Source organism: Phocoena sinus, chromosome 11 (assembly GCF_008692025.1).
Source record: "Phocoena sinus isolate mPhoSin1 chromosome 11, mPhoSin1.pri, whole genome shotgun sequence".
Taxonomy (NCBI): domain Eukaryota; kingdom Metazoa; phylum Chordata; class Mammalia; order Artiodactyla; family Phocoenidae; genus Phocoena; species Phocoena sinus.
The window spans coordinates 19,455,448-19,481,576 of NC_045773.1; the positions used below are offsets into that span (position 1 = coordinate 19,455,448).

General features: G+C 43.4%; 1 protein-coding gene across 13 annotated transcripts in view; it reads left to right on the plus strand.

Moving 5' to 3' along the window:
* The window catches only part of FOXP1 (forkhead box P1), a 601,805-nt gene that overhangs the window by 473,637 nt on the left and 102,039 nt on the right, over positions 1-26,129 (plus strand). Inside the window, exon 1 of one of the 13 annotated variants that reach the window (XM_032648552.1) lies at positions 19,566-19,686. The exons of the other annotated variants lie outside the window; for them this stretch is intronic. The gene's annotated coding sequence lies outside the window, so the exon portion shown is untranslated. Of the gene's footprint in view, positions 1-19,565; positions 19,687-26,129 lie in introns of those variants that run through there. 13 annotated transcript variants of the gene reach the window in all.

Sequence of the window (26,129 nt, forward strand, 5' to 3'; positions counted from 1 at the left end):
CTTCAGGGTAAACAGCCGTTCGTTTCCACCTGTGAACACACATGTAGCTTGTGTTGGGGTAGGGTGTGTGGTGCTTCCGAGGTCGTCATTTTTCTGTAATGTTTATACTCCGTGGCCGTGCATATATCAATTCTATGCCCCAGTGCTGGATGGAGAGGTAGCCCGTATTTCCAGCTGAATGTGTTCCAGTTGAAAGTAGGCCGGAGTGGAAGCAAGGGATAGATCAAGCAAATAGCTTTTAATTTTACATCAGTTGGTTTTCTACTTTGCTCTGGGGCAGAAGTTTGCAGCCCAGCGTTGCGTTAGATGTCACTCACGATTTGGAAGAGAGGCATTCTTGGAAAGTGTCTGGCAAGACAGGACTCAGGTTTTCAATCCCTGACTCTTAGTGACTGATGGGGAAGTTGGAGGTGGCTTCCCCTACTTCTCCTGCAGTCTACAATCGCAGCCCTTATCTCCTAGCTAGAGATGCTGGAGATTAGAAAAGGCGACAACGATTCTAGATTCTTCAAGGATAAAATTAGCATGACATTTATTAAATGTGTCCCCCACACACTCTTTTTTTCTAAATAAATTACATAATAATGACATTGGTAGATTATGTTGTCACATGAAGAATTAGAAGATTCCCTTTCAGGCAAGGCTCACAAATCTCTCCAATATGGAATTAACTGACAATCCTCCGTGGGTAATGTACCACTGCTGAGGTACAGCCAGAGAGGGCAGAGACTTCTTTTTGTCCCCTGCCCAAGGACAAACAGTGGGAGAGGCCAACTGCCAACATGAGATGCGATTTCAGGTTTAAAGCTACAAATAACACAGTTATGAAAGATTTCAATCGGATGTTTTAGTTCAGATTTTAGGATTGTTGGCCATGCAGTCAAAAGAATTAGCCTGGCTTTAAAAGAGGCACAGGGGACCACGTCTGTTTCCCGACCTGCCACTGTGACCTTGGGCAAGATCTTGAACCTTTTCACTTTTGTTTGTGTTTCTATGACGTGGCTACAGATGGTAGTCACCTGAGGAGCTGAAGGTAAGGACCATTTGAAAACTGGAACATAGGGCATCCAGCCTGAGACACCCAGCATGTGACACGCGCTTAACCAAAGATGCTGATGTTATGATGGACTTGTTTATGATGACTTTAAGACACCAGGTTATTATTAATGTTGTTAGTAAAAATCTTAAGCCATAGGACCTCATTCGTTTTTGGCTAGAATTTCATAGTAATAGGAGAATAACTGAAATTCTGAATGCCACACATTAGTAAGGTTAAGTGAAAAAGCTGATTAAGGTTAAATGAAAAAGTTAAATGGAAGAAAAGAAGTAGCTCCAAGGTGTTGATGAGCTGGATAGAAAGATCATTGAATGAAATAAATAAACCACTAACAGAGAACAACTATTTTATGCCCAAACAATGATTCATTTTTTGAATTTTTTTTAAAAAATCATTTTATAAAGGAGAGATTAAAGCCTTTTAGAATTAACATTATATAAGGGGAGGTTAATCTGTAAAAACCTATCCTGTTAATATGGCCTGGTCTCAGTAACTGATTGCAAACAATATAACTTACACGCTGGACATTTTGAAATGTGCCACCAGGAAGACAGAATGTATGTCCCTATATTACAGTCCTCAGTCGGTTTCCACTGGGGACTGGTTCCAAGACCCCTTGGATACCAAAGTCTGAGGGTGTTCAAGTCCCTTATGTAACGTGGTGTAGTACTGGCGCATAACCTACACACATCCTCCCATGTACTTGATTGATTTTGATTGGTTGATTGATTGATAGGTTCTTTTTTTTTAACGTCTTCATTGGAGTATAAATGCTTTACAACGTTGTGTTAGTCCCTCCCGTGCGACAAAGTAACCCAGCTATATAATCATTTGTAGATCACTTGTAATGCCTAAACAGTGTAAATGCCACGTAACTAGTTTCCTGTTTGCGGCAAATTCAAGTTTTGCTTGTTTAAAACTTGCTGGAATTTTTTTTTTTCCTGAATATTTTCGATTGGCAGTTGGTTGAATCTGAAGATAAGGAACCCACGGATGAGGAGGGCCAACTGTATGTGGATGAAATAAAATAGTTGCTAACAGATACTGTAAATCATTTATTGCCAGACTCTATGAAAGTATGATTGTCATAGTTTGGCCCATTGGACCTAGAAAAAAAGAGAAACTTTAATGTCGAATTCAGGAGTGAGGAGTTAGTGCAGGGTTTGTGGGAAAGGACAGTAAAAGAATTTTGAGTGAAAACCCATTGGACCACGAAGCCTTAATTATACTTTCATCATGAGACCCTGGGGGGTGGATTTCTTTGTGTTTTTTTTTTTTTTTTTTTTTTTTTTTTTTTTTTTAAGACGGTGAAATGTCTTGAAGAAATTCCCAGGGCTTATGCGAGTACAAGACATTCTGTTGATTTTTGAAGTGAAGTTGCAGGCCCACCTGATAAGAGACTTGTAAATTTGGGTGACTGAAAGAAAAATGCACATATGGTGAATTGAAACTTAGTGATTGATCCGTGGCTGGGACAGTTTGAGTATACTTGGGGTTGACTTGGGGAATCCCTCCCGGAATGGCATCACATGAACCAAGAGTTGCCACTGCCATCATGTGCTTTATAATTTGCTGTTTCCCTCTTGCTGTGCTTTTCAAGGTTGATTGAACGTATTAATATAACTACTTCCTAATCTCCCTGTGGAAAGGGGTACCTGTATTAGTCAGATGCAAATGTCACAACCCAACTTAGACTGGTTGGTAATGGGGGAAAGTCTGTTGGCCCACAGAACTTGAAAGTTCAAGGGTTAGCCTGGCCTCAGACACAGCTGGGACTGGGCAGTGTTATCAGGACTTAAGTCTAGCTCCAATTTTTTGTTCTGCTTTCTTTTTGTGTTGGCTTCATTCTTTGTCAGATTTTCCCTTTGCTGAGCAGGATGGCTCCTGGGAGCCCCAGACTGACACATTGACAGTTTAGCAACTCTGGGCAAAAAATCAGTGTCTCTTGCCCAGTAATTCCAACGAAAATCTCTGAATTGACTGAATGACTTGAGTCGTCTGTGTATGAACCAATCACTGTGGTCAAGGGGTTGGGAATATGCTGATTGGCTGGGACTGTGAGCCATGTGCCCACCTCCAGATTACCCTGGATAGATTGGCTCCATTAAAACCACATAGATCCAGAATCAATACGGGTAAGTTGTTGTATCTCAGTTGTCCTTTTCGAAGATGGAGGAGTGGATGCTGCGTGGACGTTTTACCCCACATCGCCTTAAAGAGGGTGAGGCGTACCACATTGTTACTTTGAGCCAGTCAGCAAGTTTAGTGGAAAAATCACTTCCTTAAGAGTTAGGTAACTTGACATTCAGTCCCAACCCTGTGACACACTGCTCACAAAGCTTGGGAGAGCCATGTAAATTAATTTCCTAGGACTCGGTTTCCTCATCAGAAACCAAAGACCTAGAATAGTTCTGCAAGTCCCTTTGTGCTGAAAAAAAAAAAAAAGTCCACATTTCAAGCTTAGACTTCATACTTACCATGGTTTTCATATTATGCTCGTCTCATAATATGTTCTACACTCTCAGCGTTGTCTGATAGAATTTTCTACGGTGATGGAAATATTCTACATCTTTGCTGTCCATTATGGTAGTTTCTAACCTTATTGGCTATTAGGTACCTCACATGTGGCTGGTATGACTGAGAAACTGAATTTTTAATTTAATTTTATTTTATTTTACTTGATTTAAACAGATAGCCACATGGGACTAGTGTCTCCTCTAGATTAATGGTCAAGTAGAGTTATGTGAATTTTAGACAAAAGTAGAAGTTGACTTGACCTTCTGTGCCTTTGGTAATTAAGTTTATTTTTCATTCATAATTTGTAGTTAAAATTAAAAGTACTGGTCATTCCACCAAATACAGAAAGACTGTTGTCCCCCAACCAAAAAAGAGTGTTGTGTTGGAGGTTGATTATTTCAGTTTTTGTGGTTCCTCATATATCTCCCCTGCCAGGTGGTATGAGGCAATGGAAAGAATGCTTAATTAGCAGTCAGAAGTTTTGGGTTCTGGTGTCGGTTCTGCCGGTAACTACTCAGATGTATGACCTTTGGCTAGTCATTTTTCCTACCTGGGCATGAGTTTTCTCATCTGGAAAATGAGGGGGTGGGTTTAAAATGATCTCTCCATCTATTCCGGATCAAAGTTTCTATGATTCTGAGTCTTTGTCTTCGTTCTCATGGCCAGGATGGTGGCCGAGAGTTTCTCTTTGTGTAGTTGCTGAGTGTACTATGTCCGGGTGATGGAAACAACTAGGGAGATACCTTGGACCCTTGGATCTGAAAGAACCCTGAGGAAAGTCAAGGTCTGCTTCAGTATTGTTCAGTTTTCTAATCCATGATAAATCTAGAAAATAAAGAACAGGTAGCATTTAGCAGTGCATACTTGATTCAAAAGTCAGTTTAGTCTGAAATGGCCTTGTTTTGCTACTTCCAGAGTCGAACGTGGAGGTCACGGTTTCAGAGACGGTGTTTGTAAGATGGGCCAAAGTGAAGACTATTGGGTGAGGGAGAGAGGGGAAGGATTGTTAGCCGAAATGAGCTTGAGACGTTAGTTCATCAAGTAAAACCATAACTCCTACTGCTTGGTAAGCCTGAAGAAGGAGATTCAGGTATGAGACATTCTTTGGTACCCAGGGAAGTTAGGGTTAAGGAAAGATGTTTGGAGTGACTTCATCTGTAGAAGGTTGGATTTTGAAGGAGGAGATGAATCACAAATGAAGAGAAAGAGGAAGGAAAGAACATTGGCCAGATTTGCAGGAGCAGGTAGGAGGATGTGAAGTGTTCCAAAGGACAGTGTGGTAGGATGTGTCAAACCAGTACAGAGGGAGAGAGGCATCAGCTGGGGCTGAATAGAGACAAGATGCTTATTTGGTGATTGAATTTTGATGTTTGGTAATGACATAGGCTAATTGTGTTGTTGTCGTGTGATAAGGTGGCAGGGTTAAAACATGTATTGATGCGGTCATGCTGGTGAATTCCCATTGAAAATAAAAGCTCCTATACCCTGTCTCCATAGGATCGTTCAGACACGGTTGCATCTTGTAGCTTTATTTTTATTTTTTAACTGGCTATCTTTATGTATGGGAACAGTCATCTCCAGAGATTCATTTTCATTTCAAAAAACTTCTAAAGGTGTTAATTGCATTTTTCAAAACTCTTATGTAATTATTTAAAATTATTCCACCGGCACCATAAATCAGAACTTTTCCCATTATATCGCCAAGGAACATTTATGACCTGTTTAGACACTTTTGATTTATAGGTTTAGGAAACAAGAATATAGAAAGCATTGCCAAGTCTTAATTTGGAAATTTCTTCAGCCACGTCTGTTTCTGCAGAAAAGAGGAAAAGAGAGCTGGTGGGAGAGGTGATTGAGAGCTATGGCCTCACACACACCAGTGAGACGTGAGAAAAAGAGGCACAGCACCCAGTTTGGGGGACCTGCTCTGAAATGAGCAATTAGGGTGTCTTTCACGAGTTGTTTAATCTTTCCAGGCATTATTTTTAAATGCTGGTTCCAGGTAACAGGGTGCTTACTGAGTGAGTTATTTAACTTTCTTGACCTCAGTTTCCCCATCTGTTAAATGTAGATTAATCATAGCATCTGGATTGTGGCACAGATTAAATAAGTTTGTTGATTTCTGCATTGAGAAACGTTTGTCTCTGAAGCACATACTAAGATGCAGGCAGCGTGTTAGGTGTCACGTGAAGGTGACGGGAGGGGTCAACACTGACACTGCGCCCGACATCGCCTGGTGCTTTCAGTCTGGAGTAGGCTGGTACCACAGATAAATGCGAATGACCCCTGGTGTGAAACTGTTCTTGGTAATTGTCAAATAGTAACGGTAGCAACTCCAGTTTAGATGTTATGAAACGCCGGAGTACACACCTTTAGAAAACTGATCACAATACATCTGAAATGGCGTGATTCTAGCCATTTAGCGATGACACAAATTGCATGTGGAAGAAGGTTAAGGAAGAGTTAATATTCGGAGCTGAAGAATCACGCTTTTTTTAAAAGTCTCAGCAGGCTGAAATTCTGGATCAAAATGAAAAAGATCTTTCATGGGAATAAATGCACAGCCCATACCCTTGCCCAAGTGCAGAGTAAAGAGCTCTAACTTAACCAGTGGTTCAGGTGATAGTTAGGGGATGATTGTAAAACCTGTAGGAGCCAATTGTGCCCTACTGAGAGGCGGGGGGCACCGAGGACCCTAGCCTGCATTAATAACGTAATGAAGAATTGAGGCTCTGTCCTCCTTGGGGGACAGATGACGCTTGACCTGCTGTGCTTATTTCTGGATGCTGCATTTGAAGGGGGTAGGGGCAGACCAGAGCGGAAGGCCTTGTACGTGACATGTCAGAAGCTGTCCTGATCTCTGAAACAAAACCAGCTCTTATTTGGTACTTTAAGGGGAAGGACAAAACCAAGACAGTGTGAGGCCCTGGTAGGAAGGGGCAGAATCACTCTGGTGCAGGGTTAAATTGAATCATCCCTTGGGATTAACTTGGTCCCTCAGTGGGCAATTCCCAGAATCCAGGTGACCAAAGAGAAGTAAGGTCTTGACAGCACTGGGTGTTCAGCCACTGTCTGTGGCTGTTCTGTGGCCCTGATGAAGTGTGGGCTGTGGCCTTTCTCTAGGTTTTTTCCTGCGCCAGGCAAGAGCCTCCAGTAGCAGAGACAAATGAAGTAGAGATGCCTGGAGCAATGAACATCCTTTTTCAGGGTGTCTGGTGTTGGCAGCAGCTCAGGAAATTGCTTTTCCCGCCCTTCCAGCCTTATCTCCATTCAGGATTCTTTTCATTTGACGAAATTAGCAAGACAAATGGAAGACGGATGATTTTTTTAAAAAATCTGGATCGCTGTCAACTTGCAGTAGGTACAGGACTACTGCATGTATTGGACTTGTATTGGACTTAGTGACTTGAGTTTATTCACAGCTATAAAATATGAAGTGGTTCATGTAATCCTTGAATCATAGTTAATATTCAATTTGTCTTTTTTAAACTTTCAAAGAATCTGATTGATCATTGATTGCTCTATATAAGTCCTTTTTTTTTTTTTTGGCATGTGAGGTCACTCCATCACGAAATTGTCATCGGCAAGATTTTAGCCCCTGACTCGGTGACATAGAGGTGCCTGTCTTGCCGTTGAATATGCGTGGTGCATATAGAGATGCTGTTATTTTTTTTTGTTTGTTTTTTTGTTTTTTTGTTTTTTGTTTTTTTTGCGGTACGTGGGCCTCTCACTGCTGTGGCCTCTCCCGTCGCTCCGGATGCACAGGCCCAGCAGCCATGGCTCACGGGCCCAGCCACTCCGCGGCATGTGGCATCTTCCCGGACTGGGGCACGAACCCATGTCCCCTGCATTTGCAGGCGGACTCTCAACCGCTGCGCCAGCAGGGAAGCCCGAGATGCTGTTATTTTAACATGCACTTAGTTACTTCTTCTTAGCCCTATGCTACAAGTTGAGAAAGAAGAAAGAGTGTGGAATTTGCCTCTTGGAGCTTATAGTTTAGAAAAAATATGCGCATGAAACAAATAGAATGAGAGAAGGAAGGAAAAAACGAACAAAGGAGAGAGAAAGAGAAAACATTAATTCGTTTGTTTATTCATTTGTTTATAAATTCAGCAAATATTTGTGAAGGGGCTATTATGTACCAGGCGCTCTTTTTGGCATTTGGTGAGTTAATTACTATTTGATAGAACGTGGAAATGTCCAGCATAGACAGTAAATGCGGCAGCAGCTCAGGGAAGTGATACCACCCCCAGAGTTAGCACCATGGGCGAGAAGATGCCTGAGTTGTAGAGTGGCCTCTTCCGCTGTCTTACATGTGTACGTGTGTTTGTTTTTCTGTCGAGGAGGATGATTTGCCTAATGGAGGAGTATTTTTTGTTCAGATGCGGCTCCTTTCTCCTTTTCTATAACGTGCGATTTCACAGGTCTAGATAGGACTTGAGTTGTCCTTCCTGCACCCACTTAGTTGAAAAGGAACACGTGAATAAAAATGAGCGAGAGCCACCTTCACCCCAGCACAGTGAGGCTGCCTTCGGAGAACTCGCACCAAGACCAGACCTCAAGGTTGAGGGATAGGAGCCTTGCTGCCCAGAGGGAGCAACGTGTCCAAGGCCAATGGCGGTCTTGACTGTGCTGGTTTTCTTAGAGCTCTCTTTCCTCTCCTGAGGCCTTAGCGCACAAGACCTTAACACTTTGTAAGTTTTGCCCCTGTATTAGATGTGGATTCTCTTCATGCTTTCGTACTATCTAACTGTATAATAAGATGTCCACATCTGATGCAGCGTTATTTAAACCCTTTGGTGACCAAAATATCTCATCCTTGAGTCTGTGCTCCTTAGCATCCATACTTTTGTTTCTGTGTCAGACTCACCCTCCAAAAACTCGCAGAGTCAAAATCTCTGGATCGGAAAGATCGGAAGAAACAGGTTTGAGAGCATGCCAGGATAGGAATACAGAACACCACCCTCTGCAGACTTAGGGGAAAGTGTGTGTGTGTGTGGGGGGGGGTGTGTTTGAGCCAGCTCAGATCAAGGTTGGCAGAGATCATGTTACACACTGGACATGATCTAGATGAAGAGCAGAGACCATGCCCTGAACGGGAAGAATGAGGAGAGGAAGAGATGAATGCATTTTTGAGATGAGAAATTTGGGTGAAATTGAGAAAAAGAAGAAAAACCCTTTGATCTCAAAGAAAGGGAGTTGTAGCAGGAATTATAATTGCCCCAGCCTTGTTGAATACCTTGCAGTTCCCCGGTGTTAATGGCTCATGCCGTCTCCCGTGTACTCTTCCCAGTAGCTGAAATAGCCTTCGCCAGCCCTGCCTGCCCAAATACCTGGGACAGACCCATTACCCTTAAATATGCAGCATAATCCTTGTCTTATTCTCAAAGCCCCTTTACCCCCTAAGGCCAAGGAGAGTGCCCCTCTTCTCTGCCCTTTGCATGGGTGTCTCTCTCTTTTTAATTCAGCAGATGATCAAATGATGGCTGATGCCATGCCACGCACTCTGAGAACACTGAGAGGGTTCTGCTCCTTACCTTGGGTGATGAGGGCGTTGGAAACTTCGAAAGGGAGCTTAAAAGCAGCTCGTTAGGTCAGAGAGCCCTGATCGTTTGGGTGTAAGCTGAGCCCTCTCCGGGGCCATGGTGGCTGAGGTTCCACCAAAGGCTTTCCTTCCCAGAGACAGTGGTAGCAAAGTATCATCCAAACATAGACTGAGGGTTCCGTAAATTAGGTCTCATGTTGGCCAGCCTGTATGTTCTCAGCGCTCAGGGCAGACCCCTCCATAGATTATCCCAGTGGGTCCTTGAGAATTCATTTAAGAAATCAGCAAACTCCTTCACACACCCAAGTGATGACATGGCTGGTGGATCTGGCGAACCCCGGTGACCTGGAGCTAGAAGTGGGGCTGCCTCATGACCCTGGATTTAGAAAACAAAACAACCAAGTGCCTTCTTGCATCGTTAAGATTCATTGGATGAAAGGGCTACTACTACTTAGTTCGAGTTTGGAGTTAGGGTTGATACTAACGCAACACAGAATTTTGGAGTTAGGGTTGATACCACGTCACAGAAAAATAAGAGGTCGACGAGAGTAAAAAAGCAAAACCAAACGAAACAAACAGTTTGCCTTCTGGTACAGTATTTCATTATAGCAAAAGGAAAAGATTGAAGGAAAAGCAGTGTGTAGTAACAATAAGGATGGTATTAGGAAACATTTAAGTGTTTCCCAGGCATTGACCCATTTTATCACATTTCATCCTTGTAACAACCCTCTGGGAAGAGTCCTGGGATTAGTTCCCTTCATAGATGTAGAAACTGCGGCACTGAGAGATGAATCATTTACCAAAAGTACAGTCAGGAAGTGGTGCAGCCAGCATTAGAACCCATAGCAGTCTCTCTCCAGAGCTGTCATAGAAAGTGTCTGGGTGCCTTTTATGATCAGGGACATAATAAGTCCCATCACCGTGATGTTCCATCTTTACATCTAAGATGCTATTGCCAGGAGAGCTCCAGCCCCATCCAGGCTAGGGCTGCTAGGACACTGCCTGGTGCCCAGCGATGTATTGGAAGAAGATGAAAAGTCTGTCTACCTGTTTGTCTGTGTGTCTGTCTCTTCTCAGTAATGGAAATGGGAGTGTGAGGGGTTCCTTAATCAAGGAGAAGTAACTCAAGACACTGCACGAGCCCTTGTTCCACTGCCTCTCCTCCCAGCCCGGTTGTGGCTACAGACAGATTCAGGGCCAATTTCACGTTCACGTGGTGGGCCAGGGTTGTCACTGTGGCTTCCTGTAAGAAGCAAAGAGGCTATCAGAATTTTACCTTTGTATTATTTCACGTTCTATCCATGCTGACCAGTCAGTGCCTCTTTGTCACATCTGTTTGCCAAGTGAGTAAAACTGGACCCGCCTCTCTGTTCTTCCAGGCCTAGTTCTAGCCCCCAGCCTGGTCTGCAGCTTGGCGTATGGTACAAAAGCCTTGTTTCAGAGTCATTCAAGTCCCACTCCTCTCCTTACTAGCTGTGAGACACTGGATAAGTCTTTTCAACTCTGAGAGCCTGTTTCTTCATCTGTTAAGTGGGCACAATAATGCCTCCTTCAGAGGCTTGTTTTGAGGATTAAGAGATACTATGGAAAGTGCCAAACCCATCATGAGCTCCCCGTAAATATGTGCCGCATTTCTCAGCCATCCTGTTACCAGGCGCCAGCCCTTCCCTCTTTTTCCCTTTCTTTGGCAAACCCTGTTCCGAGGTCCTGGTGCACACCTCCTGATTTGTAGCCCGCAGGCTGTTTTCAGTACTCCCAACACCGCCTCCTTGATCGTGACTGGCTCTGGGCTTTGTTTTCTTAGCTCTCATCTCATAGTCACCTGAGCTCTGTGACCAGGAAGCGAGAGGCTCCCTGAGGCAGGACTGAGCTCTGGCGGGGAGAATCACACCGCTCCTCTTTCATCCACCAGCCAGGTGACCTCAGACGAGGCTCCTTGCTGACACCGGAGAGGTTGCTGGGCGCTAGACACTTGTGACCAGGTGCTCGCCAGGCATCAGATCAAAGATGCACACCAGTGCTCTCGAAACAGGGAAACTGAGTTTATAGATTGACACCCACACACACACCCCTCAAAAGTAATAAAAGAAACCTGTCCACTGCGAGGCAGATAATTGCTCCCATTTTACAGATGAGGAAATACAAACAAAGTGAACTTTTGTGACTACCTAGTTTGCCGGTGAGTAGCAAAGATTGGGTTCAAAGCTGCATCTCTCGCACTGCAAACTCCAGGTAACCTTCTCCACGTGCCACGGCATATATATATATAATAGGATTCCTGTTTGGTAGGTTATCGTGAGAAGGATGAGGGAGTGTGTGGCAGGGCTTTGCCACTTCAGAAGGCTGGCCAGAGGGAAGGACTACGGCTGTTGACGTTTTACACTGTATGTGCTGAGCCAGGAAGACGTCGGGAGTGGCATGAGGTAGAGAGAAGAAAAGTTGGAGGGGAGAAGAAGTTGGTAGGGCAGTGGGATGGTGAATGGATAAGAAAGGGCGTCAGAGGACAGTTCACCACAGAGCTCCCTGATTTCAAAGGCCTGGCCTGTTGGGTTGTGACATTACATAGATGTGTCCTGACCCATCTCAAAAATTGGACCTCGCTGAATTTAATTAAGATCAATTAGACATTCCTCCTATTGTTCCAACACACAATACCTTATTTGTCTGAAAAGAACAAAGTTCTGTATGACCTGAAAGCTTCCTGCTTCATCTATTGCTTTTCCTCAAGAGGGATGAAATGCCATTTAAAACAATAAAAAATAAATAATTGGCCTGCAGGCTGGACTGTCTGCTTTTCTGTATGCATTCTCCTAAGACGAGAGTTATCAGATCTCCACAGGAATCTAACATCTCTGTGATGCTGTGCTTCCTTGCAAATTTCCCTTTTCGTCCAGCCCAAACCTTACCTGTGGCTTCAGCCTGAGATGGAAATGCCAGCCCCCACCAGTAGTTACCTGGCGCATAAAGCTTTCCTCTCTCCTTTCCGATACGAAACAGACAGAAGCAGGTGAATGGCTTGTGAGGTTGGACCAGAAATTGAGAACATTGTTTTGGTGGGAGCAGGCGTGATGGAAAGAGAGAGCTTTGATGGTTAAAGAAGAGGGGAAAAATCACAAGGAAAAAGGACGTAAATAGGTTTGGAAATCAGGTGATTTTAGCCTCCTCCTCTGAGACCCCCACTCAATTCACCAAGTCCTAAAGCATGTTAGTGACTTATTCAATGGAGCACAAGTTACTGATGTTTCACAGGGTTTATGACCTAGAGAGGATCAGAATAAGAGCTTTTGAGTTGTTTTCCCAAAAAGTTTTCCCTCCTTTTGTTCCCTGATATTCTGTTGACACAATAGTGCCTAAGATTCAAGAGTTCTCAAATCCTGTTTATATTTTTTAACTATATTCTTGGTAGTTTTATATATGATATAAATTGTAAGCTAAAAAATACCTAGAAATTAGTCCCTCTGCTAGGGTAAACTGTGTACCTGACACATAATAAGTAGTTAGTAGTGATAGTTTTTGTTATTATTATTATTAAAGAAAATATGGAGAGTATCTTATCCATCTTTCTCTTTGTTTAGGTGAAGCGTGGAGTCTCAGAGAGGTGAGGGGGTGTGAGCACAGTCACACTGTTAGTTCGTGACAATGTCATTGACAGACCCCCGTGTCCTGTCTAATACTCCTACACCATCTCAGGGTTAAACAGCACTTGAGGCCACTTTGGACTAGAAAAGATCTGCCTACCTGTTGATGGACCTGTTGGGAGACTCGCAATTTGGAATTGTTTGCGAAACTACCTGGGCTTTCAAAGAGTGGGAAGCGGACGCTGAGGGTTGTGGACCTTAAGATCCTGCTTCAGATTCTGTCCCTGAGTCCGTACACAGTTCCTCTCTTCCCAGCCTCCCACTTCCATCCCCTGTCCCCTGCCAAGAACTGCCCTCATCACTTTTCTCTAGGAAAGAAGACCAAATCTTTGGATTTTTCTGTGGTCTCTTTTCAAGGCAGAAGTGAGAGAGAGAGAGTGTGTGTGTGTGTGTGTGTGTGTGTGTGTGTGTGTGTGTGTGTGTGTGTAATCGGTGACTATTAAGGAAAGAAAAGCCATAGAGACCTATAGGGCCCCACAAAGGGTTTTCGATGTCGCAATTTCTATGCCACACAGTGTGGAAGGCAATTATCTTTCGAGGGGATTCCGCAGCCCTGCACGGGCTTCCCTGGTGTAAGATTTATTGTCAGCTGCATTGCGTGTTCGTTATAAGAGCGTTTACTCGGCATCTAAAGCGCTGTCAAGAGTGCTACTTCCTGAATGCTTCTGAGGTTGCAGCTGCTAAGCTTCATTTTCCCGTCCTGGAGATATATTTTTGAAATGGGATGCAGGGATTTGTAAGGCCTCGTGCTTCCCATTGACGCTGACAGGAGCTGCCTCGTTCAACCCTCGCTTGCCGCCGCGGAAATTCACCAGCTGATGCCCAGAGCCCTCCTCCCTACACGCCTGGCTCGCACACCAGGGCACCTGTCGTGGGGAGCGAGCCTGGCAGCGCATCCCGTTGTTTGGGGGGGACTCAGGCCAGCTCATCAATCTCGGAGTTCACTGTTGTCTTACTTAAACAAAGGATAGACGAACGCTCTTCTTTTCCTCTTTTTTTTTTTTTTTTAATCCCTCTTCCTTCTATATGGATCTTATGAATGCCTGAGGAAAACTTGAGCCGCGAGCCAGCTAAATATACTACTGTATCATGAAACCTTAGGGACCACTGAAATGGGAACAGTGGCCCTTTACTGCTAAGAAGGTGTTTTATTGAAAATGCACCGACATACCTCTCCCCGGAGAGGGAGCAAACGAGAAGGCAAGATGCCCGGCAGTAATACAGGTTGTTCTCTTAGGTGAGCTAAAATACAGAGTTTGGCACTCCTGTGCTCTGAGCCAGCCGGCAGTAGAGTAGACGGATGGGCATTTTTACATTAAAAGTGCCATATTTCACCCTCTGCATCTCCTCCCACCACCACCCCCCGTTTTTTTTAAGTGTCTTAATTTATATATTCCAGTTAATAGTTCATTACGTGGCCTTTCTCTCTCCAGCTTTTGAAAGTTATCTTTGGAATAAGTTGAGGTAGTCGAAATGTCCTAGTCCTGGCAGGCTTACCAGCAGAGGGCAGGCGTAAAGAAGGTTTTGACATGAGGGTGTGTCAGCCTAGGGTCACAGGAGGGTGGCGTGGGCCGGGAGGGAGACTGGTGAGCATTGTTCGGAGGGCAGGATGGAACACGCTCCCTCTGCCTCTTCGCAGGCCTGCTGCGCACCTCGGGTCACCCGAAATACTCACTTTCCTGCCTAAAGGTGGCCAGTGCCTTAAAATGATACTCAGCGATTTCTACATAATTAAACATTTAAAAAAAAATTCAAATGTCATCTCATCACCCAAAAGCCATTTTTTCTTTTCCCCTTCAGTGACCCTGATCTGCTTGTGCCTAAAATCGAGAGTTTGCACATGGGTGTGTCGTCAGCACTGTCACTCTTTGGGGGTGGGGGAGGGGGGAATAAGGCCTCGTGCTTAATGGTGATAGTGATACTTTCTTCCTGATACCTGAAGGAAAGAGCTCTTTGGGAAATGACCTCCTGCCCTAAAACATGTCCCTTTTTGAGGCTTTTGTGCACTTCGGTGTAATCTGTTCTAACCTTATGGTAGAAGCGGTCCAGTAATACATTGTACATTATATTAAAATGAGATTATAGTTTGAGCATAAATCAGAGAGAGTAATTTGTTACTGTCAATCAGATGCAGAGTTTGGAATGGATGTTGGCCATTTTTCTTTCCCAGACATGATTTTGTTTACCGGTGACATTCTATGAATATCTTTACATTTCCAGTGAGGGACCTTTTTTTTTTTTTTTTTTTTGGAGAGGGTGGTAAATGTTTTCCATAGTTTATGTACCCATCGTATTCATAAGTCACCTGAATGTTGACATGTCACAGTGTGTATCTAGAAAATTAACCAGGAGCAAAATCGCATTATAAGAGGTTGCATCAAATGAAGATACCGATGACAGTTTGGAGGGTGTCACGGGAAGAAATGTAAACTCCTTCGCAAGAGTGAGAACTTGCAGTCTTTTCCCTTGGCTGAGCGGCAGCAAAAGAAAAGCAACATAATTGCCTTCATTGTCTACAGACATAACAGCGACATAAACAATAGCAATCTGGAGCTAACTGCCTTAGCTCCCTGTAGATGGATGATGTATTAATTTATATTTTTAAGTAAAAGCCCCACTTAAATCAAGAAGGAACGGCAGAAAAAAAAAAAAAAAAAAAAAAAGAAGGAACGGCAGGTCCTTGGAGACAAGTGCCCAAATGTCCGGAATCGGGCATGTCTGTTGCAGTTTAGTCTCTCTAATTGGCTGCTGGTTGGCGGTCTTTGGAGACATGAGAAATAACTAAAGCAGGGCTCCTTCTGGAGAGACTCGCTTCCCCGGGCAGGTCATCAAGCCCACTTCTGGGGTGAGGGGCCTAAATTCTGTAGTCCTGCTCTTTCAGTGTGTTCTCCTCTAGCAACAGGGTCAGTTGGTTGAATCTCTTTAAGTTGTCGTTTCAGAATATGTTCTGGGTACTCCACGAAACGAATGGTTAAAAAGAAAGGAAATAAGTGTTCAAGGAAGGGCTGTTTAGAAGAAGATGGGGAATTGAATTAGGATTTTGGCCCCTTGAGATTCCCTGGCGGTCCAGTGGTCAGGACTCCACGCTTCCACCGCAGGGGGCACGCGTCCAATCCCTGGTCGGGGAACTAAGATCCTGCAGGCCGCACAGCACGGCCAAAAAAAAAAAAAAAGAAAAAACAAGAAAAAGATTTTGGCCCTCATGAGCAAGTTGATTTTTTTCAACCCATCAAACTGTTCATCCCTTGGTAGAGATAACTGACTTTATCTGGGGAGGTGCCTCGCTCTCGGTGTTGCTTAGAAATATGTGAGCCAGTGCCCATTTACATGTCCTTTTTCTGGTGATTGCCAAGCAGCTCCGGCTGGAGCCGAGGACCACGTGGGCCCAGCACCGTGGCTGGTGTCTCCTCCTTGGCCGTGCCATCCATCAAAGTGTGGGAATAACGTCCCGACAAGATGCTCCTTGTGACTCTGCGTTGAATACATCTTATCTACATTCTCAGCTCTGAATGGGCAGTAAAACCTTTCACTTTCTTCTGCGTTCAAGGCTAGGGCTCAGCAGAACCAAATAAAATACATGATTTGAGTCCCAGGTGTGTTATTTGGTGGTTAGAGTTTGGTGTGGGATCATAGTAATCTGTTCTTAAGTACACAGCCAGCTGCACAATGGACTCATTTAGCAACTGACAGGTTTCTTAATATGTGGTGTTTGAACAAGGGCTGTATCAGTTGTGGGTGTTAGGATGTGGGCATCAAAAATATTTTTCAATAGGGTATTTAGCATTTCCTTCACTCTTCCTTAAACATTAGCCCTTCCCCCCCCCCCCCCCAGGTATTCATTTTATATTATCATGGCCTCTCTTTTTCTGGAACTATTCAGTGTCTTGCTTCCCCTTGTGGCCCGTGGAGCTGGGTGTGTTTGATTCTTAGACAGGGAAAAGAAAAAAAAAATCACTTTGCCTTTCTGAACTTCAGCTCCCTCCTCTGTAAAATGGGGATTGCAATTTCTGTTCACATTGTGACAACTAAATGAACCCCTGTGGCTGAGTAACCCATTCTACATAAGCCTGCCCCTCAATCCAGATTTTTCTAAAGCTCCCGCAATCCAAATGTCCAAATGCTGCTGCTTTTATTTTTATTTTATTTATTTTTTGGCCTTTCTGACCCAGCCTTTCCAAAATGACCTGGCACTCATAGAACAAATGGCATTAACTAAGTCTTCTAAATCACTGCACCTTTTAACATTTATATTGTATTCCAGCCATTGAAAGTTCCAGTTCTCACTGAATCCCAGACACAGGGCAGGTAGACAGGGACCACATGGAAAGGGATCTTTTTTTTTTTTCTTTTTAAGTTTTTTGTTTTCAAAATATTTATTTGTCTGCGCCAGGTCTTAGTCGAGGCACGCGGGATCTTTGTCGCGGCACGCGAACTCTTAGTTGCGGCGTGTAGGATCTGGTTCCCCGGCCAGGGCCTGAGCCTGGGCCAAATAACCAAAATGCGTTGGGAGCGTTAACCAAAATGGCCCGGGCATATAAAACTTATCCAGGTTCATCTCTGATGGTACATTTCCTTGCCTAGAAGTAGCCTCTGAGTCACCATGTCACGTTTGGAGAGAGGGTGGGAAGGGCTCCAGGTGGCCTCTGCTTTTGCTAAGCTGCTTTGTCGCCTCCCCCCTTATCCAAACCATCAGTCCTCGAAACACCACCTCCCCAAGGGGCCTTCCCAGACCTCTCCTGATCCACCCATCTCCCCCTGCTCTGTGGTCCCATGGTGCTTAATGCCACCACTATGCAATTTTAGTATTTGTGTAAGCACCGCATTGCATCACTCTCTAATTATTTCGTGTGAGGCTGGACTCCACAGCTGGGTCACAGGCTTCTGTCATGTTTGTTGTTTGCTTGTTTGGATGCTCCCAGAGACAATTAGCTTACAAACGGAGACCTGCAAAGGAGGTAGGCCAACTTGTAAAAGCACGCTTGAGTTTTATGGATGCCTCTGAAAGAAACTGTCTTTAAAAAAAAAAAAAAAGAATTGCTTCTTTAAAGGGCACCCTGATGTTGTTCACAGACGTTAAATCTCTAATGAATTTTAATACCTTTGAAAAAAATCGCATGTGGATTTTGAAATGAACATTTCTCCTCTCTCACTGTGCCTTGGTTGGAGAGAACTTCCTATATTTTTATTTCCTGTCTTTGGGGCCCTGCCAGCCCCTACGGAAGGAGGGCCTTGTCTCTTTAAGAGTCAGAACTCTACTGATTCCTGGTACACTGGCAGATTTAAGGCCCCTCTCCCCAAAAAGAATGCCCTGGGTTCTCTGTTGAATATTCATGAGAGGGTGGGCTCACATTTTTGTGACCTGAAAAACTTCCATTAATAAATTTGTTTTCTGACACAAAAACACTTTAGGGTGGAGCTCGATCAGTGCTGCACCCATTTAACATCTGATCATACGTTGACAGTCAACTGGCGCTTTTGTCTCTTTTGCTGGCGGATTAATGGGGGAATTGTCTGCTCCCGAGCTGACCTGATTGAAATTCAGGCATTTGCTTGATCGGAAATAGTATCAATATGCTTTCTGGTTTGTAGTATAACCTGCGTTAACACCTCAAATGGAAAAATACTTTCAAGTAAAACTGAAATTAGTGGAGTAGGATTTGTGGCCTTTTTTTTTTTAATTGAGGGAAAATACGTAATCATTAATGTCACGACTACTTTTCCTCGAATATTTTTAAGAAAAATAATTTAAAAGTTAGAGTTTTGTTTGTTTGTTTTGTAAGTATAGGCCAAAAAGTTTTTCCCTAAATTGAACAAGGGTAAATTAGAGAAGTGATTCTAGAGCTGCCGAAAATGACTAAATTAACCTGGCACCGAAATCGGGCCAGTTGAGCCCACCAAGTTTACGATATTGGTGACTTCTTTTTTTTCCTCACACTGTACTCAGCTTTAAACAAAAGTAAAGAGCAGTGACTAATAGAGGTCATCTTCAAGTGCTCATGGACAGTAGCCTGTGTTGATGTTGTTGTATAAATAAGAACGGAATTTAGAGAATTATTTCTTAGCGAAAGAGTGGCAGATGCTTGCTTCAGCAGCTGTCGTTCTAGAGGGCAAGGAGCTTGGTTCAGCAACGAGGTACGTTGGTTGTTATTTATTTTCAACCCCCGTGTCGGGTTCGTTTTCCTCTGTGCGCACAAGCACACTCTGGCGAACCCGGCTCTTGGAAAGAAAAGGGGGGAAATAAAAGAGGCCAAGGCTGGGTTAAACCAGGGCCGTGAAGCGAAAGTTCTCCCGCAAAGGCCGTTTTCGAGGAAGTTCTCCTGCGCTGCCTTTGAGCCCCGCATCCCCTTCCGATTCTAAACAGTTGCTCCGAGCAGTCGGGGTGTGCGCCGGACGCGCCGGTTCCCCTGCGTTGCCGCTCGGGTTGCTCTGAAAGGCCGGGACAACTCTTTGTCAGTTTCCAAGAGGAAACAAACACAGCCACCCCACCAAAAAGCCCCGACCCGGCAGCCCCGGCCGGAGGGAGAGATGCGCGCCGCGCCCGGCTTCCCAGACGTCAGCCGGAGGCGGGTCAAAGGGTTAACAGCAATTAAGCGGAGTTGCTCCCGAAACAAAAGCCGGGTTTCAGCCGAGCGTGATTTCACCTGCCGCGCGGAGGGGGGCCGGGGGGCGCGGGCGCGGGGCGCGGGCCGCGGAGCCCATTGTGTGGGGCGCGGCGCGGCGCGGCGCGGGGTGTTTAGAGGCGGGTTGTGATTGGTGGAGCAGGGCGGGGCGGGTGGGCGCGGCGCGGCGCGTCTTGTCAGCCCGCGAGCCGGAGCGCCCCTGCGCGCGTGCAGTCCGCCTGCACGCCGAGGCCGCCGGACCCCACGCCCGGCCCGCGCGGGCGCCCTGAGCCGGCTCCGCGCGCCTGGCGGCTACATGGAGAGTGTCAGGTTGGTCCCTGTGATTGATCTTTGCCGTTCTGCTCTCCTTCCCCGGGCTCCGCGGTGCCAGCTTCCTGGGGCCTCGCTGGGGGAAGGCAGGAGCGCCCGAGGGTTTCTAAGTTGAGTCTTTTGGAAAAAAAAAATAATAATAATAACCATCGCTGTTTATCAACTTGGGTGGGAGTTGCGCTCTGGAAGTGGAGGCGGGGGGAGGGAGTGGAGGGGTGGGAAGAAGCAGCTCCAGGGGCCTGTGGGTCCTGGAAGAGAGAGATTTCCCCCCCTCCCCCGTTTCTCTCTTGCTCTCCCGTTTTTAAAATGTTCATGGGTGGGGTGTAGTTGAGAGTTAAAGGAAGTCCTTCTTGTGTTTTGCTCTCGCGCTCTCGCTCGCTCTTTTTTTTTTTTTCGTTTGCTACTGGTTTTCTGCCGTTCTGGCCTTCAGGCAGCCACTTTGGTAAAGCCCTCGCCATCACTCCATTCGGGGGACGTATCTGGGGTGTGATTTATGTCACTTTCAGAGCGTGTGACATATACAAGGAGCCTTCCATCTCAGTGTAACCCGTGTGGATGTTTCTTTGCTTCTGATAGTTTGTTTCTATATCTGTCTAGGCTATTTTCAGCTTAGCTGTTCAAATTCAAGGAGTTCACACACAGTCACGGGGAGGGGGGGAGGGGGACGAATAAAGCCGCACACAGAAAAGGGCAGGCTGGCGGAGGGACACTCAGGCAGGTTTGGACGTCTCAGCCTGTGTTGTATTACTTTGCTGGTTAATTAAGTAGTGAGTGGGCTTTGGGTTAGGACGCGCAGCAGACTGAGGAATTGTCAGGGGGTGCTCCCATCCGAACCGGCTTTGAATGTAGCTACCTCAACTGTCAGAACTGCCTGAAAGACGGTCAGTGGAAACGAGACTTTCTTGGTTCCCCCCCCCCCCCCCCCCCCCCCCCCCCCCCGCCCAAGTGTCGTGATGGGAAGGAGGGGACCTTTAGGAAGTGGGTGGTAAAGTTTTAGAGCAAAGTACATATAGACTCTTTCCTCTTTGGGATTAACTCCTTCAGGGCCTGCCGGTTCGGAGTAAAATATCTAATAATTTTATACTCTTGTCCACACAGACCAAATGTTCTAATCAAGCCAATTTAAAAATGCAAATCACCTAATTTCCATAGATTCCAACACTCTGAAAGTGACACGTTTGGGGGAAAAATTAAGCCTAATAACAGGAAATGTGAGTCATACTATCAGTGACTAATCTGCTTAAGAAAAAAATAAGTTACATTTATTTTATTAGGAAGTCAGTGTTAAAGAAGCCATTTTTTTTTTTAACTTCAAATCGAGTGAAGTTTTTATTTTAGAGGCGGCCTTTTTAATGCCTTTTTTTTTTTTTTCCATTTGTTTGTAATAGATTTTCCAAGAGGAATGCTCGGTCAAAGCTGGTTTATGTGGTAAAGTGTTCAAGCTAGCATGTCATTGTCAAAAACCTCAAACATGATCACATTAAGATTCTAGTTTAGGATCTGTTGCTGTTATTGTTGTTTAAAAGAATACAAAGCTTTCTCGAACATTAAGACTCAGTCACTAAGTAAACCGAATGAAGACTGAAGCACATTCTCCTAATTGATGCCCTTCGCTTACATTGAAAAATGGTCCACTTCTATTTACGTGATTCTTTGTAGCTGCCTGACACATTTCAGTGGAAAGTGTGTAAAAATGAAACCAAAATACAGACTGCCTACCCAGAGACACTGGCTGACTTACTCTAGGATGTGATAGAGCTGAACTGAAAACGGATTGGGCTGACACTTGATAATCAAAGTTGATTTATTGTTCATTAGTACTGCATTAGCCCTTTCAGGCAAGACAGTTATTTGTGTAGTGGCCTGTCAAGAGTAAGACTGTGAGCACCTGTCATTTCTAAGGCATGAGATAAGCAACCAGATATTAAGCTGATGAAAATAAAAATACGTTGGACTAGGTAAAGGACTACATGATCATAAATTTTTTTTAAAAGAAGAGAGAGCAATCTGTAAGAAGAAATCTATTAACAATATATATATATTTTTTACCCTAGGGACTGCTTATAGTATGAAAGTAATGGGCTTTATGCTCTCTTATTTGCCTCCAGAACTTTCTTTTCTACCCATATGTGCAGCTCATTTGTTAACAAGTTGGTCAGTTAAGGAAATGAGGAGCGTATCGTGTCAGTTCTTTAATCTGAGTAATTCAAGAAAGGTAGGCTTCCCATTTGTGTTGTGTTTTTAAATAAACATATTTCATTAAATGAAACTCTCCTAAGCATGGACTGATTATATGAAGATGTGATGACATCATAGCTAAGCTATGCTAATGTCGGATAATAATGTCAAGGGCAGTTTCTGCAACGTGTTTCACTCTCGATTTTTTTCTTCCCTCCCTGGAAGGGAATGATCTCATGACATACAATAGAAAACAACCTAAGTGTCAAAAGAAAACAAAATTAGTGAACTTTTGTCTGCAGCCATAGAAACGCGGATTAACTCATATTTTTCCAGAGGACGGAATGGAAACATTCTGCAAGAGGCTATATAGTGTATTGTCTTCTCTGAATTTTCATTTGACAGGGATTTTAGAGGCTGTGATCTTAATTAAATCTCAACTAGCTGAAGTAATGCATCTAAAGGCATGCAGTGTTGCGTAACCTTGCTCAGTTGGTAAACCATAAATCATCGGAAAGCTTGTGATAGGATTGGTTGGCCTGAATTTTGTTTGTTTGTTTGTTTACAGTCAAATGTACCGTAAAAGCAAAACCCTCACCATCACTGCCTTGTATTTGCAAGTTGACAGGAGCTGTCACTTGAAAGATAAACTCTTTCATGACGCTGACCAGTTCTGCAAACTTTTCAGCCAACCTCCACACAATTGCAAGATACAGTGAAATTAAAATCCAGATTAATTAAAAGCAATGTAATTTCAGATTTATCTCAGCTGAGTAAGGTGGCAGAAGTGTGCTGGTGTTACAGGGTTTTACTGAGACAATCAGGAGACGGTAGTGTGACGAGCTTCTTAGCTTGAACTAAAATGTGAATAAAATTTGGCCCAAAAAAGGAGATTGAAGAAATGTATTTTACTCTGTGGCTTAGTTGTAGATGAACACCACTAAGGGGAAACTTAAAACTATCCTCTTAGGAGTTTGGCAAATAGAATAATGCGAGTCCACTGCAGGTAGTTCTTTGTGATTTATTAGCGAGGGATAAGGCAGCAACAGTTGACCAGAGAAGGTTGGAGTAAATAAATACATAGTGTCTGGTGTGTGTGTTATGTGTTAAAATGCATATGAATTTGATGACCAGGAGTTACAGTCATTTAATAGTTACTAACTAGTCCAGATCTTACAAATTCTACTAGTGCTTGTAAATACTAGGTTATTTACTTTTTAAGTGTCTTTTAAACAGATGTGTTTTTTTACTGCTGCATTTTTTGGTTCATATGTATGCCCTAGTAGAAGCAGCCATCTACACATAAAAATTGAGAAAGCTATCATGTGACATATTGATTTTATACATCTTTGTACGTAAGATTTCATATAAGACTAGGAGTTACGTTGCTGATAAGCTGTAGCTCTCCGGGGGCAGAGAAAGAATATAGCTTCGTGTATACCTGCATGGCTGGGTTTGGGGACAGACATGAATTTGGTTTGGTTTTGATGAAAGATTTCTGTTCTTGGCAATAGCGTGATATTTCTGGACATTGGTTTCAGTCATTTCAAAGTGTGCAGTACTTTTTTTTTTTTTTCCCCCTCCTCAAAAATGGCATTCTAAATTCAGTTTTATTTACTCTTTTTTAAAAAGAGAAAACTCAGCTACCTCTTAGCTAAGCAGTCTTCTACAGATGCTGGGAACTTGAACTATCTGGAGAGACCTGAACTGGGCCTCTACTTGAGGACTGTTGGAATAATCTCTGAGTCTTTCTTCCTACCTGACAGCTGTTTGAAGAGAAGTAAATTTAGAATGAGAGAAATAAGTATTGAATACCTGCACTGTGCCTCCTTTTCAAATCCGGTTGAAAGCAACTAATCAATGAAGTTGCTGGCTAAATGTGAGTGCACTTTTTTGGGATACCTTGGTATCATGTTTTAATTTTTAAGCTTTATCAGGCCCTTAAATCTGAAACATCATTGTTCAGATAACTGAGAACAAGGTAAATCAACAACATCAAAAAGGTCGGCTTCTGTGATTTCTCAAGGGCTTGTTATTTTGTACTTCCCAATTCTATTTGATGTCTTGACAAAACAAGATGACACGGGAGAATACATTAAATTTTGATTTTTTTCATCTAACCTGTTACTGTTGTGGCAGCTTAATTTCTTCTACTTTGTCCTGAAGATGGCTCTTTGTACAATTACTCTAATTGTCACACCACTTCATGAGTGTGGGTCTTCATGGCTTTCCCATTTGCCTTGATTTTACTAGGCATTTTTGAACATGTTCTGGCCTTTATCACGTAGGGAGCTTTGGGTTGGGCTTTGTCTCCATTAGAAATAAATCAGTGAATGGTGAGATTGTCAAAGAAGCAACTGATGCTTTCCCATGAGAATCTAATTTGCACCCCTTAGCTTAACTGTGATAGATAAGGTAAAGGTGTTGGAAATAGGCAGGAGAAACTACATGATTTGAGAAACAGAAGTTATAATTCTGAAAAAAAGGGGAAAGAAAGGGTGATTGCACCCTCAGTCAGGCCTTAAAAATGTTGGAATGATCTAATTTTGGCCTACCTGCATGTTTAAATCCAACTGAAATCCCCCCTGTATCTCAGTAAGTAGTAAAATATATATGTATATATATTAATTATATGTATATGATGTATATTTTTTCGTAGTTAAGCACCCTGTGATATTTTCTGTGCTGGCTAAAGCATGAAGAGCTGTCCATTTAATTCTTAGTCTTAGAAAAATGTTCGATGGGCAAAAGATCAACATTTAACTTTTCTTCATTTAACAGTATCCGTTGATCTCCAGCTGCATCTCCAAGTTGTCTTTCCTTACTCTAATCATCTGTGTGTGTCAAAGAGGATGGACACAGTTGCCTTCCCTTGCACTATTTTTGAATAATGCTTCAATGTAAAGGAGCTTATGTAGCCAAGGCCTCTTCTTTTTCTCTTCAAGAGCTAAAGATCTGTGGGTAGAGTCTATTCTGAGGTACCTTCTTGGAATAATTCTCCCCTCCTCTTCTTTACAGAACCTAAAAGACGATTTTTGTTTTTGTTCATATAAACTGTCATAGCAGGTTTGATCCACGTGCACTAAGTTTTTTCCATCCCTCCTCCAAGAGAAAGAGACTGAGGAAGGAAGAGGGGGCATTTTTCTAGATAATAATAATAATAGTTGCTAGGTTGAAAAGATCAGGGCTTATTGGATGATTATTTTCACATGTGGCTTCCACTGTTTCCTGTATTGAACAGTCACTAATGGGAGAAGCGTTTTAATTTATGTAAACTTTACATTTTTATGCAAATGAAGCTGATATTAGAGCTAAAACAGTTACACCGGCGCCTAGTGGAGTAACCATGTGGGGGGGGGGGAATGTGAGAGGAGAGCAGTGGAGGTCCCACAGATGCCTGTGCTGTAAACAAATATGAATTTATGCCACTTTTTACAATTTAGAGACAAAAGAAGAGCTCAGAGAGCGTTGCCAGGATTGCTTATTAGGCTTGATAACCTGAAATAACTCCTGATTGGCAGGCAAGTCTTGGCCATACAATTCTTCCTGAAGGAAGGATAGCCTTTCTTGATAGAATGTAATAAACAAAATGATAAAAAATGAAACGCTAATTGCATTTTAAAGAGGTCTTTTTTTTCCCTAAAATTTTAATAGGTGGTTGTATTGTTACTGAGAGAACAGTTATGCTAATGACTGACTACTTAGATGATTTTGCATTAATATAATAACCATTACCTGCCTTAATGCTTTGTACAGTATTGTGGCAAAGTAGCAAAGCCTAAAAGAGTTACACAAAAAACAGAATTCTATAATGAAACAGAATTATACTTTCCACATGAATAGCATGCTTTTTTTTTTTTTTGAAGACTGAAATATTATGTCAGAAATGTATTTTCTTTCCTGTGTGATACAGCTACTTTACATGGTATCTGTGGCTTTTTGGGTTTTTGTGTGTGTGTGTGTGTGTGTGTGTGTGTGTTTTTCTTCTTCTTTCTAAACACCATGGGGAACAGATAGAAGCTTCCTAACTTTTTTGTTTGCCGATATATCAGTTGTATCCATTGGGTTATTAATTATGAAAACTGTTGTCTTTCATCGGGGGGGGGGGCTTGCTGTTTATTTTCTTTTATACAGGCTCGCTTCTACATGATCATATCAAATTTGACATTGGTGTGTTGTGTGTGTAGCCACTTTCTTTGGTTTTGTTTTGATGTTCTGGAGCATTCTAATTTAATTCATTTTGCTCTTACTTGATGAACCAAGTG